The 10,950-nt window shown below is 40.0% G+C and overlaps 1 long non-coding RNA gene across 1 annotated transcript; it reads right to left on the bottom strand.

The window, feature by feature from the left end:
• Positions 1-2,095: 2,095 nt before the first annotated feature.
• LOC138863587 (uncharacterized) lies at positions 2,096-5,645 on the bottom strand. The gene is made up of 2 exons (XR_011398888.1): positions 5,175-5,645; positions 2,096-5,052 (listed from the first exon to the last, which is right to left on the bottom strand). It is a non-coding gene; the product is annotated as an uncharacterized lncRNA (long non-coding RNA).
• Positions 5,646-10,950: the final 5,305 nt, after the last annotated feature.

The following is a 10,950-nucleotide window of genomic DNA, read 5'->3' on the forward strand; positions in this document are numbered from 1 at the left end:
CTTCCAAAGGCCCTACTGGGGGCAAGCCTCCAGACCCCCTTCCATGGGGTTATTTCCCTACAGGGGGCAAGCCCGCGGACCCCCTATCCTAGGTGTATTTTGCTGTACTTTTCAGAAAGCTCACAGTACTGTTTACATTTGAGACAGTTTGAGACAACAAGGTGTGTGGACTTTTTTTCTCTTATGGAGGCAACCTTTGAATTTCAATTAAAGCACAACCTGTGCAGGTCTCCACTATCTTATTAACTTTGCCAATATGTATTAACACTAGTCAATTATTCTATTACACTTTCCTCGGCATATGTAGTGCAGCTACCTTAATTAGTATTGCCGGACAAAATGTTGCAGTAGTTGGTACAAGAATTTGTGTGCAGATACGAATGGTAATATCACAAATAAAGAAAAAAGATCACCAAAAGCGCTGCTCTCTGCCTAAGTTAGCTCAATTAGTTTCAGCTCTATTTTGCCATGCACACCAAGGTGAAGTCAATGTTTCCCAGGGGGGTGTTGGGTAGCAGAGCTCGCCATCAGTGCCCAAAGGGCATGCCCAGTAACAGCAGCTTTGATTGAGGAATAAATTTTTTGACTAGTGCATCCATACTGTAAAGAATTACCAGAAAAACTGTACGGTATGGCTGCACTAAGTTATGGCAAATTGAAGATGATATTCTTGTAGAGGACAAAAAGTAATAGTGGCTGGTACAAGAAATAATCTGCAGACACGAATGGTAACACCACAAATAAAGGGAAAAGGCCACGGAAAGCGTAGCTCACAAATTAAGTCCACTTGGCGCTCTAGCAACTAAGTCCACTCCCTCGGCGCGAAAGGACAAGTTGCCGCACAGCTTGCACACTGTCTTCTGTCCTACTGCACAACTACGTCACCACTACCTCACGACCAATCAGAAGGCGGCAGTTTAGCAGAGATTTTCAATTGCTCATTCAAGTTCAAGTATAATATTCCATATACTATATCATAAAAATGCACACGGAAAATCTGTAAGGTATGGCTGTACTAGGTTAAGGCAAATCTTAGATGATATTCTTGTAGAGGACAAAAAGTAATAGTGGTTGGTACAAGAAATAATTTGCAGACACGAATGGTAATGCCACATAAAGGAAAAAGGTCGCGGAAAGTGTCGCTCACAAACTAAGTCCACTCGGCCCTCCAGCAGCTAAGTCCACTCGCTCAGCACGAAAGGACAAGTTGCCGCACAGCTTGCAAACCGTCTTCTATCCTACTGCGCAACTACGTCACCACTACCTCACGACTAATCAGGAGGGGGCAGTTTAGCAAAGATTTTTAATTGCTAATTAAAGGTCAAGTATGATATTCCATATACTATATCATAAAAATGCACACGACGATCGACTAAATTTTCATATATATTCACGTCTCAGCTGTTTTTACGTTAAAATGTGTATTTTGAGCCTCAATTTTGGCTAACTCATTAATATTCTTAATTGCCAAACTACTCAAACAATACAGTTGATACTTAACACATTTCGAGTATGCACATAACAGGCACATTTCTTGACTACACCGGTGGCCTGCCTCATTCTTCTCAGTGACAATGACCGATGTGTGTCAATTGAGCTATGGTGGTGTACTTGACTTTTTATCAAAGTTTAATGGAAAAACTGAAGAATAAATTAAGTTTTTACAGATTCTCAGAATACCTCTAAATGAAAAAAATGTGAAAAGTGCAGTGCAATTTGCAGACTTGATGTGAATAATAAGAATTTCAGATGTGATAAATCTAGAAAAACAACAGAAGAGTGAGGTGTTATTACAAGAAAACAATTTTTCACAAAACTTGGTTCGCCAAATCAAATTTGGACAGAGAAACTAATTTATTATTTGTTAATTATTATCTAAGAGATTATCTTTCTTATTCCCTGGTAAGAGACGAATTAAAGTTATCAGACAAAACAATATGTGACTGGGGAAGTTTTTGTAGGGAAGTGATAATTTCTTGGCGTTTAACACATAGTGTAGAAAAGATTGGTGGCCCTTGCATGATCGTAGAAATTGACGAATCAAAATTCGGAAAAAGAAAGTACAATGTCAACAGGGTAACTGAGGGCCTGTGGGTTTTCGGTGGGGTGTGCCAGGAAACTCATTTTTTTTTTTCTTTTTTATTCCAGTGACCTCAAGGAATGCCGAGACCCTATTGCAAATAATCAAAGACCGTGTAGAGGCATACGATTGTCTCAGTAAAGAGGGCTTTAACCACCTAACTGTTAATCATTTAATAAATTTTGTCGACCCTGTCACTGCAGCGCACACCAACACCATTGAGTGCAAGTGGCAGGAAGCGAAGGTAAAGGTGCTGCACTACAACAGGAGGAAGTACCATTTTGTTGGGTATTTGGCTCGGGCGATGTTCTTAATGAACATTCCCGACGCTAAACAATGCTTACATCGCTTCCTCCTTGCCACTGCTAATTTGTACCTGCCGTAGTAATATATGTTGTCATATAGATTACTTCTTACATTGTATATCTTTTTCAGTAAAAGCTAAATTGTCCTATTTAATTTTATCGAAAATTAGAATGTGTTGCTAAAGGTGGGGCCTTGTCCCCTTGGCTAAGTAAATAAATAACATAAAGTTAAAAAATCATGAACTGTTTCAGCTCTATCTTGCAGTGCATACCAAGGTGAAGAGGATGTTTCCTGGGGGGTGTTGGGGGCGGAGTCCCCCATCAACCCTCCCCTCGTGCAGTGCCCAATGGGCACTTCCAGTCACGGCAACTTGGACCGTTGATTGAATTTTGTGTTGGTTACCGTGTGCACTTTCGCTTTTGCATATTCAAATATGGCGTTATAATCGGACACTCGCATTTTGGAGAAGTCGTATTTCTTCAATTTTAGAAAATGTAAATTTTGGCTCGCATTTCCAAAAAGTCGAATTTCTTTGATATTCATAAATAGGAAGTTTGGCTCGCATATCCGAAAAGTCGTATTTCTTTAATATTCGTAAATAAGAAGTTTGGCTCGCATTTCCGAAAAGTCGCATTGCTTTGATATTCGTAAATAAATTGTTGGATAGAGTTGGGGACAGTCTCTGGCGAGTGAGTCTGTACCATAAAGAATTACCATGCACACAACTATTGACTAATGTTTCATATGTATTCACATCTCAACCATTTTTATGTTAAAATGTGTATTTTGATCCTCAATTTTGGCTAACTCATTAATATCCTTAATTACCAAACTACTCAAATACAGTCAATAATTAACACACGCGCACATTTCTGGCTACACCGGTGGCCTGCCTCATTCTTCTCAGTGACAAAGACCGATGTGTGTCATTTGTGTTACGGTGGTGTGCTTGACTTTTTTTTTTTATTTACTGGAAAAACTGAAGGGATCATAAAGTTTTTACAGATTCACGGAATCATCCTAAAAAAAAGAAAGCATAAAAAGGGCAGTGCAATTTCCTGAACTGTTTCAGCTCTATCTTGCCATGCATTCCAAGGTGAAGAGAACGTTTCCCAGGGGTGTCCACTCCCCATCAACCCTCCCCTCGGGCAGTGCCTGAAAGGCACGCCCAGTCACCGCAACTTGGACAGTTGAGTAAATTTTGTGCTGGTTACCGTGTGCACTTGTGCTTTCACATATTCAAATATGGCGGCATAATCGGACACTCGTATTTCCGAAGTCATACTGGACAGTTGAGTAAATTTTGTGCTGGTTACCGTGTGCACTTGTGCTTTCACATATTCAAATATGGCAGCATAATCGGACACTCGTATTTCCGAAAAGTCATACTTCTTCGATTTTAGAAAATGGCTCACATTTCCGAAGTCGCATTTCTTTGATCTTCGCAAATAGGAAGTTTGGCTCGCATTTCTGAAAAGACGCATTTCACTGCATTCATAATCAACTTCAGTCATTTACTGACACTGAAATTAGGCTGAGCCCACTCTTTATCCCCCCTCTCAAAAGCCCCGGTTCGCCTTAGTCTCTGGTGGGATGCATCTGTTCCGTACAGAATTACCAAATTATCTGTTCATCTTTCAGCGATTTATGATTTATTTGAAACATTTTTTCATTCCCATAATCTCTTATATCTTCTTTCAAATATTAAGCAGAGTCTTTGGCCAACGCTCACAATAGAAGGATTGCAACCCCTATAGTATACGAGTGATGTCGTAGCCATGGTAACGGTGCACCACTTGACTTAGTAGGCAAAAGTCTAGCCATCTACAGGGGTTGCTACAGAAAGCAAGAAAACTATTGAGATATAAAAAAAAAAGTCTTGAGATTTTAGGCAAGAAACTTTCCTGCTTAAAACACACATTTCAAAAGATCAAGTCAATTCTTAAACAATCACCATTACTTTCTCTAATATATTTTAAGATGATATTAAGAGATTCATACACATTGTAAAGTAGATAATTGAAACAAAGAATAATAAGTGTTAGGTTGGATGGATGTGTGAAATTAAAACACAAAAGATTCATATTCAAAGTTGTTTAATTATATCTGGAAGTCGACTTCAATCTACGAAAAACTAACAGCAACTTTTAAAATAAATGCTTTATATTTCATTTAAAAAGTTTATAAAACAAAGATTACCTATATTTCTAACATATCTCTGGGTTTCCACCAAACCTAAGTAATTAATGGAAGATGTTCAAAGTTTTGGAATTCAACATTCACATTTTGTTCACTTTCTTCTACCTTGACAGTTATATAAACTATCTTGAAAAGAAATTAGAAAATAAAGAGAAACAGAAATAAGTGACTCATTGTTAACAATTTCCTCGCTCACGTAATAGTTTTTAACGCATTTTGACATTTGCCACTTTTGGCAAATAAACAAGGAAGGACTTTGCAAAAGGTCTGGGTTTTCATCCTGAAATGGACATAATAACCAAGTATTACGTAGCACCATCACTCCAACAATTACGCCATAAAATAAGCTCACTCACCATGGTGGCGACTTCGTTTCAGCATTCGAGCTTTCTGTTGTTGTGCCTCCCTGCCTGGCCGAGGTTATAGACGAAAGCATCATTCACCAACGAGAGATTCGAAGTTGAACTCTGAAAACAAAAGGCGGTCATAACTGAAACAAGTCTAATCGAATTCTCTAAGAGTACGAGTATCACTTCTGGTGTGGGTTCTAAGAGTCTACGAAACACCGGTACATAATGTCTATGCTTACAGCTTGTGCATGTCATCACATCATCAGCTGTTGAGCGAATGAGCGGGTAAGTTAAAACACTGACACTTTCCCTTTCATTACTGTACATATCGCCGATGACAGAAGAAGCTTCTGTTGGGGCTTATAGGAGCAATGTTCTTTACTTATTCGCATGCTAAGATGTGATGAAATGACTAATGAAAACCTGATATTTCCACAATAAAAATAAAGCGCAGTATAGTACACTGTCCAGAAGTAAATACTGTAGAAAAACAAAGGATCGCAACCTTATAGTGAAACAAGTGTAAAAAACGTTTGCGCATTTTCGTCGAAAAGCCAACATACAAGGTTTAAAAAAAAAACTAACATCAGAAATATGGAAATGTATTTTCTGTACTTTGAATGTTACATGTGTACGTGTAAGCAGAAGTTTTTACGGTAGTAACACATTATCATCTCAATACCAAACGGCATAGAAACACAAGCATGGAAAGGGAAACAGTCAAACATTCAAAATACATTGCATCTATTTCCACTACCACATACAAAAACTATGAAATATCCTAGTGATTATCTCTAGCAAATCGCATAGAAATGCGGTTGTAGAAGGAAAGGCTGAGCCAATCAAATACTAAAGTGCTTTCCATAGCACCTTGACCCCTTTGCTTGTCGTCACTATAAAGTACAAGGTCTTGACATCAGATAGGTACCGCAGAGTTTGGAGCATCTGCCAATCCGGTCGCCACGTTAAGCATTCGGTGATACTTCAGCTGAAACAGCTCTAAGCAGGCTAGACCACATATATGAATGTCTGGGTAAAGCTAGCCTTCGTGACTCTCACTTAAATAAACTCATAATAGGTAATGAAAAAATACAGTTTGAACGGCGGTGTTATTAAAGAGAGGGCAATACACAAAACGCATTTTCTTACTCCACAAGTTGTCCTTCACCCGAACTCATCATACTCGGTCCACAGAGAGAAGTTGCTTTTGTAATTACCTTGCAACCTTAAAAAAAAAAAAAAAACATGCTCCAGAGAGATAATTTGATTTTTTTCTTTTCTGGTTGTCAGTCTTTTGGTTGTAGGCTGCACGCAACCTGAAGTTTGTGCCACGTGAAGGAAGGGGGTTCATAGATAAGTTCTGCTTTAGGTTTGGGGTTTCCAATTGGGGGGGGTATGGCCTCCAGAGGGACCACGGTGTACTTTCTGAGGGACCATGGAGCAATATGAAAAATTGGACGTCGAATTAAACTGAATTTTATCTTATCTACAGTTCTTACATATAATGCTTCCAATTTCTCAATAAATTGGAATCTTTCCAAGTGTTCTAATCTTATAACTATTGACACCATTACATTATTCATACCTAGTAATAACTGAATGAGAAATGAAGACAGTCACTGGAACAGGGCTAGGGAGATAATTATGTACTGGTTTGGGGATTATTATATATTGGCTGGGAACTACTTGGTAAATATTCGGAATACTTTCGCATGACCGATATAGAAGTGGAAACATCCACAATACCTATAATTTTGGCCCCGATAACTGGAGAGGACATGAGTGATACCAGAGAAATTGCGGAAATATGAATGATTTACAGAGAATTAGTCAATGAATTGTTACACCACCCTCTATTAATGCATCTGTATTTCACAGGAAGACATGCTCGCAACCCTTTCTCTCGTTTCCCCGCTTGAAACTGTAATTTTCACCCCCATGTGTGATGTACATTTATTTCTTGTGAATTAATAAATCCCTTGGTGAAGTAAACAGTGTTTGTTTTGACCTGACAGTAACATAAACAAGGGGAATGGGAGTGCTAGCCTCTACGTGCACACTCGGACCCATAGCGGCTGCTGAGGTTAGCGTGCCATTCTGGGATCGCTCGGGCTTAACAATATGGCCAAATAAAAGGGAGTGTATCCCCTGACCCCCATGGACAATAAAGAATCTACCACGTATGTACCGCAGGATAGAGAGTAAGACTCGGCATCGGGCATTACGCATTTTAGTCATGCGCCCAATCCTGCCGTGAATACGTACATGATTCTTGTCTTTCGTTGTGGGGAGTCGTATGGGGTACAGCACTCTGCTTTAAACAATATAGCGACTTGATTTCTGTGTACATTACCCATATTTTGCCTCTCAATAGCCCTGGTACCTTTCATGCCCCCTCCCCCTGTAGACCGGAAGCCAAGGGAGGTTTGGTCAAACGAACGTGGTACCAATTGCTGAGTACAGGATCATGTAGAGAATGATAGGGCATTGAAGAACTGGACGTCTACCGGGGACCCCCTGCTGCGTTTGGCCCCGGGGACCCCCAAAAGGGGCAAAAAAATCAGCTAGATCAAACATAGAGAGGTACCGCACACAATGTATTTCAGGCTAATTTACATACCACACTGGGTAAAAAATGATTTATGCCAGATATAATCACTGCTGCATTAGGCCTGCCAGACGCCCAAAGCGGGCCTAAAAAATTGGGCTGGATCAATCATTATTGGTACCACCTGAAATAAAGTTTATATTCTTCAGCACATCTGAGAGAGTACAGAATAGACAATGCCAGACAAATTATCTGCTGCATTATGCCCGCCAGACACGCCCAAAACTTTACCCCATGCAGTGTTCTAGCTGTAGATAAAACATGAAAGGTACTTAATGAAACTACTATTGAATGAAAGGTAACATTCCACCAAGTACAAAGCGACCCTTGTCAGACATACTACCAGCTACATTAGGCCCACCAGGCACCCAAAAGGGCATAAAATTTTTGGTTGGATCAGACATTATTGGTACCACTTGAAACAAAGAAAACATGAAAGGTATTGAATAAAACTATCCAGTGAAAGGTACATACTGCCTGGCGCATTAGACACCCAGCTGTGCCATACGTCAGGTTCGTAAGACACTTAATCCAATGATATTTAAGCTAATGACACTAAACGGCAAAATTTTAGTTTCATCACACATTTAGTTCAACTGACAGCTGCTAAAACCTCCAGAATATTATTAGTTACAAAAAATCTGTACTTTCAGTCATCGCTCCATTCTTTCTCAGATCCAGAATCATCAGCATCTTCATACTCAACCTATTGACTTGCTAGTTTACCCTCAAGTAGTTCGCTGGGTTCAGCAGATCCTGAGAACCAGACAGGAACAATATCAGAAATGTTGGCGTCTTTGCCACCCAGCCAAACTGTCACTCCACGACCCTTTATGTGCCCCAACTAGTCATGATCTTTCAAATTGCTTTGCTCAGTCATGTACTTCTGCAAATTGTAGTGCCTCCCCAATTTTATGGGAGCTACCCTGCCTACAAACTGAGGTCGCAGTTCTCAGATTCAAACTAGACCTCACTTTACACAAGTCCAGACAGGGAACACAACAAGATTTTTCTATCTCTACCTAGTCTAAATCTGTCCTTAGCTATGCTCTGCTCCATCTTCTCAAGATGTCTAAACATCTCCCCCAATATCTCTTCCCTCTGTCCCAAACCATTTTACCTTTATTCTCTCCCCTAGTCAAATTCCTTTTCCAGTCTAAATCCAGATACTCCAATGTTTACCGCTTCCGTGATGCCTACACCATCTCCACTTTATCTGTTGCACCAGGCTATCCTAACATTCCACTCCATCTTCAACCACATCCTCCCCCTCACCCTCCTCTTCCTATAATCCTCAGACATCTATCACCTCTTCTCTTTACAAGAGAACCTTTGTTTCTCAGACCTCTCCATCTAACTGTCCTCCAGAAACTCTTGAAGACATCCAAAACTTACTAAATATGACCCAAGACAATGCTCTGCTCCCCCATCCCCCCTCCAATCTCTCTATTTCTATTTCCTTTATATTCAAAGTATTTGCCAAAATCCATAATCTTCCTCCTTAAGTTCCTCCTACCCCCTTCCTTCCACTCTCTTCCAACACACCCCATCCTCTCCTTTTTCATGTGCACCATTCCCTTTTCATTCCCCATTAACCTTACCACTCCCACCTGGATGATCAAGTGGATCCCTTCTGTCGCAAATGTCTTTTTTTCTGGATCCTTCCCCTCTTGACATTCTTCCTGATATGTTCCCACCTTCCCTAATCTCCTTATCTCATTCCCTGGATTCTTCTCCCCCTACTTTCCCAACAGCCTTTTCTACCTGCATTACCCATTGATTGTTTTATAATGGCTTTTTTTGTCAGTTATCCTTAAACAATATTCCTCACCCTTCCTCAGCCACAGATACTCTCCATCCAATCAAGTCGCCCTATGCCCTTAACACAGGGGTGGGCAATTAATTTTCACAAGGGGCCACATGAGAAACCTGAATTGTGTCAGAGGGCCACACCAACGATAACGAACTTAATTCTGCTCAACTTTCTTCCACTGTAAAATGCACTAAATTGTATATTTAGTTCATCATATATTTAATAAATTATATATTTAATAAATATATATATTCAATAAATTATATATTTCATAAATATATGTAATCAATAAATTATATATTTCATAAATATATGTATTCAATAAATTATATATTTCATAAATTATATAGTTAATAAATTATATATCTAATAAATTATATATTTCATAAATTATATATCTAGCCCCGTCCGGCCTCGCGCGGGCCGGACAGCGACGTATAAAGGGCCGAATGTGGCCCGCGGGCCGCAGGTTGCCCAGGTCTGCCTTAACACTTTCCTCTTTTACTGACCTCTGCTTTACTTCATTTACTCCCCATTTACCCTATTCACTACTATGCTATCCTACAATGCTCTATAACCAGTAACATCTAACACATTTTATCCTAAGCGTTACCTCATTTTTACCCTTTTTGCCACAATCCTTTACCATAGTGGTATATGACCTTTGATGTCTAGCACTTTTATACTGCTCAGAGAGCATACAGAGATTGACCTCCATCATCACCTGAGTTATACAAATTGCAGTGTCTTATCATGCCAATGTTATGAAGTTGCGTGACTGTGGGGAGAACTACTTCCTGAGAAAATAATAGTAGTGACAATTGGTAGGCCTGCATCTTACCTTTATCTGTAAAACACCAGTGGATTAAACATTAAGGGTCGAATTCATAAAGGGTGATTAGGAGTTGTAAGTTCTGATTAAACAATTTCAGGGCCTGCATTTGAAGTACATAAACTTTGTTTCAGGTGGTACCAATAATGTTTCATCCAGCCCAAATTTTTAGGTCCTTTTTAGGTTTCTGGCAAGCCTAATGCAGCTGGCAGTATGTCTGGCAAGGGGCACTTTGTACTTGGTGGAATGTTACCTTTCATTCAAAAGTAATTTCATTCAGTACCTTTCAGGTTCCATCCACATCAATCTTGTCAGAGCAGAGGGAATGGGTTACTTTTGGGCGTGTCTGGCGGGCATAATGCAGCAGATAATTTGTCTGGCATTGTCTATTCTGTACTCTCTCAGATGTGCTGAAGAATATAAACTTTATTTCAGGTGGTACCAATAATGATTGATCCAGCCCAATTTTTTAGGCCCGCTTTGGGCGTCTGGCAGGCCTAATGCAGCAGAGATTATATCTGGCATAAATCATTTTTTACCCAGTGTGGTATGTAAATTAGCCTGAAATACATTGTGTGCGGTACCTCTCATGTTTAATCTAGCTGATTTTTTGCCCCGTTTGGGGGTCCCCGGGGCCAAACGCAGCAGGGGGTCCCCGGTAGACGTCCAGTTCTTCAATGCCCTATCATTCTCTACATGATCCTGTACTCAGCAATTGGTACCACGTTCGTTTGACCAAACCTCCCCTGGCTGCCGCTCTAC

Source organism: Penaeus vannamei, chromosome 12, assembly GCF_042767895.1.
Source record: "Penaeus vannamei isolate JL-2024 chromosome 12, ASM4276789v1, whole genome shotgun sequence".
In the NCBI taxonomy this organism is placed as follows: Eukaryota; Metazoa; Arthropoda; class Malacostraca; order Decapoda; family Penaeidae; genus Penaeus; species Penaeus vannamei.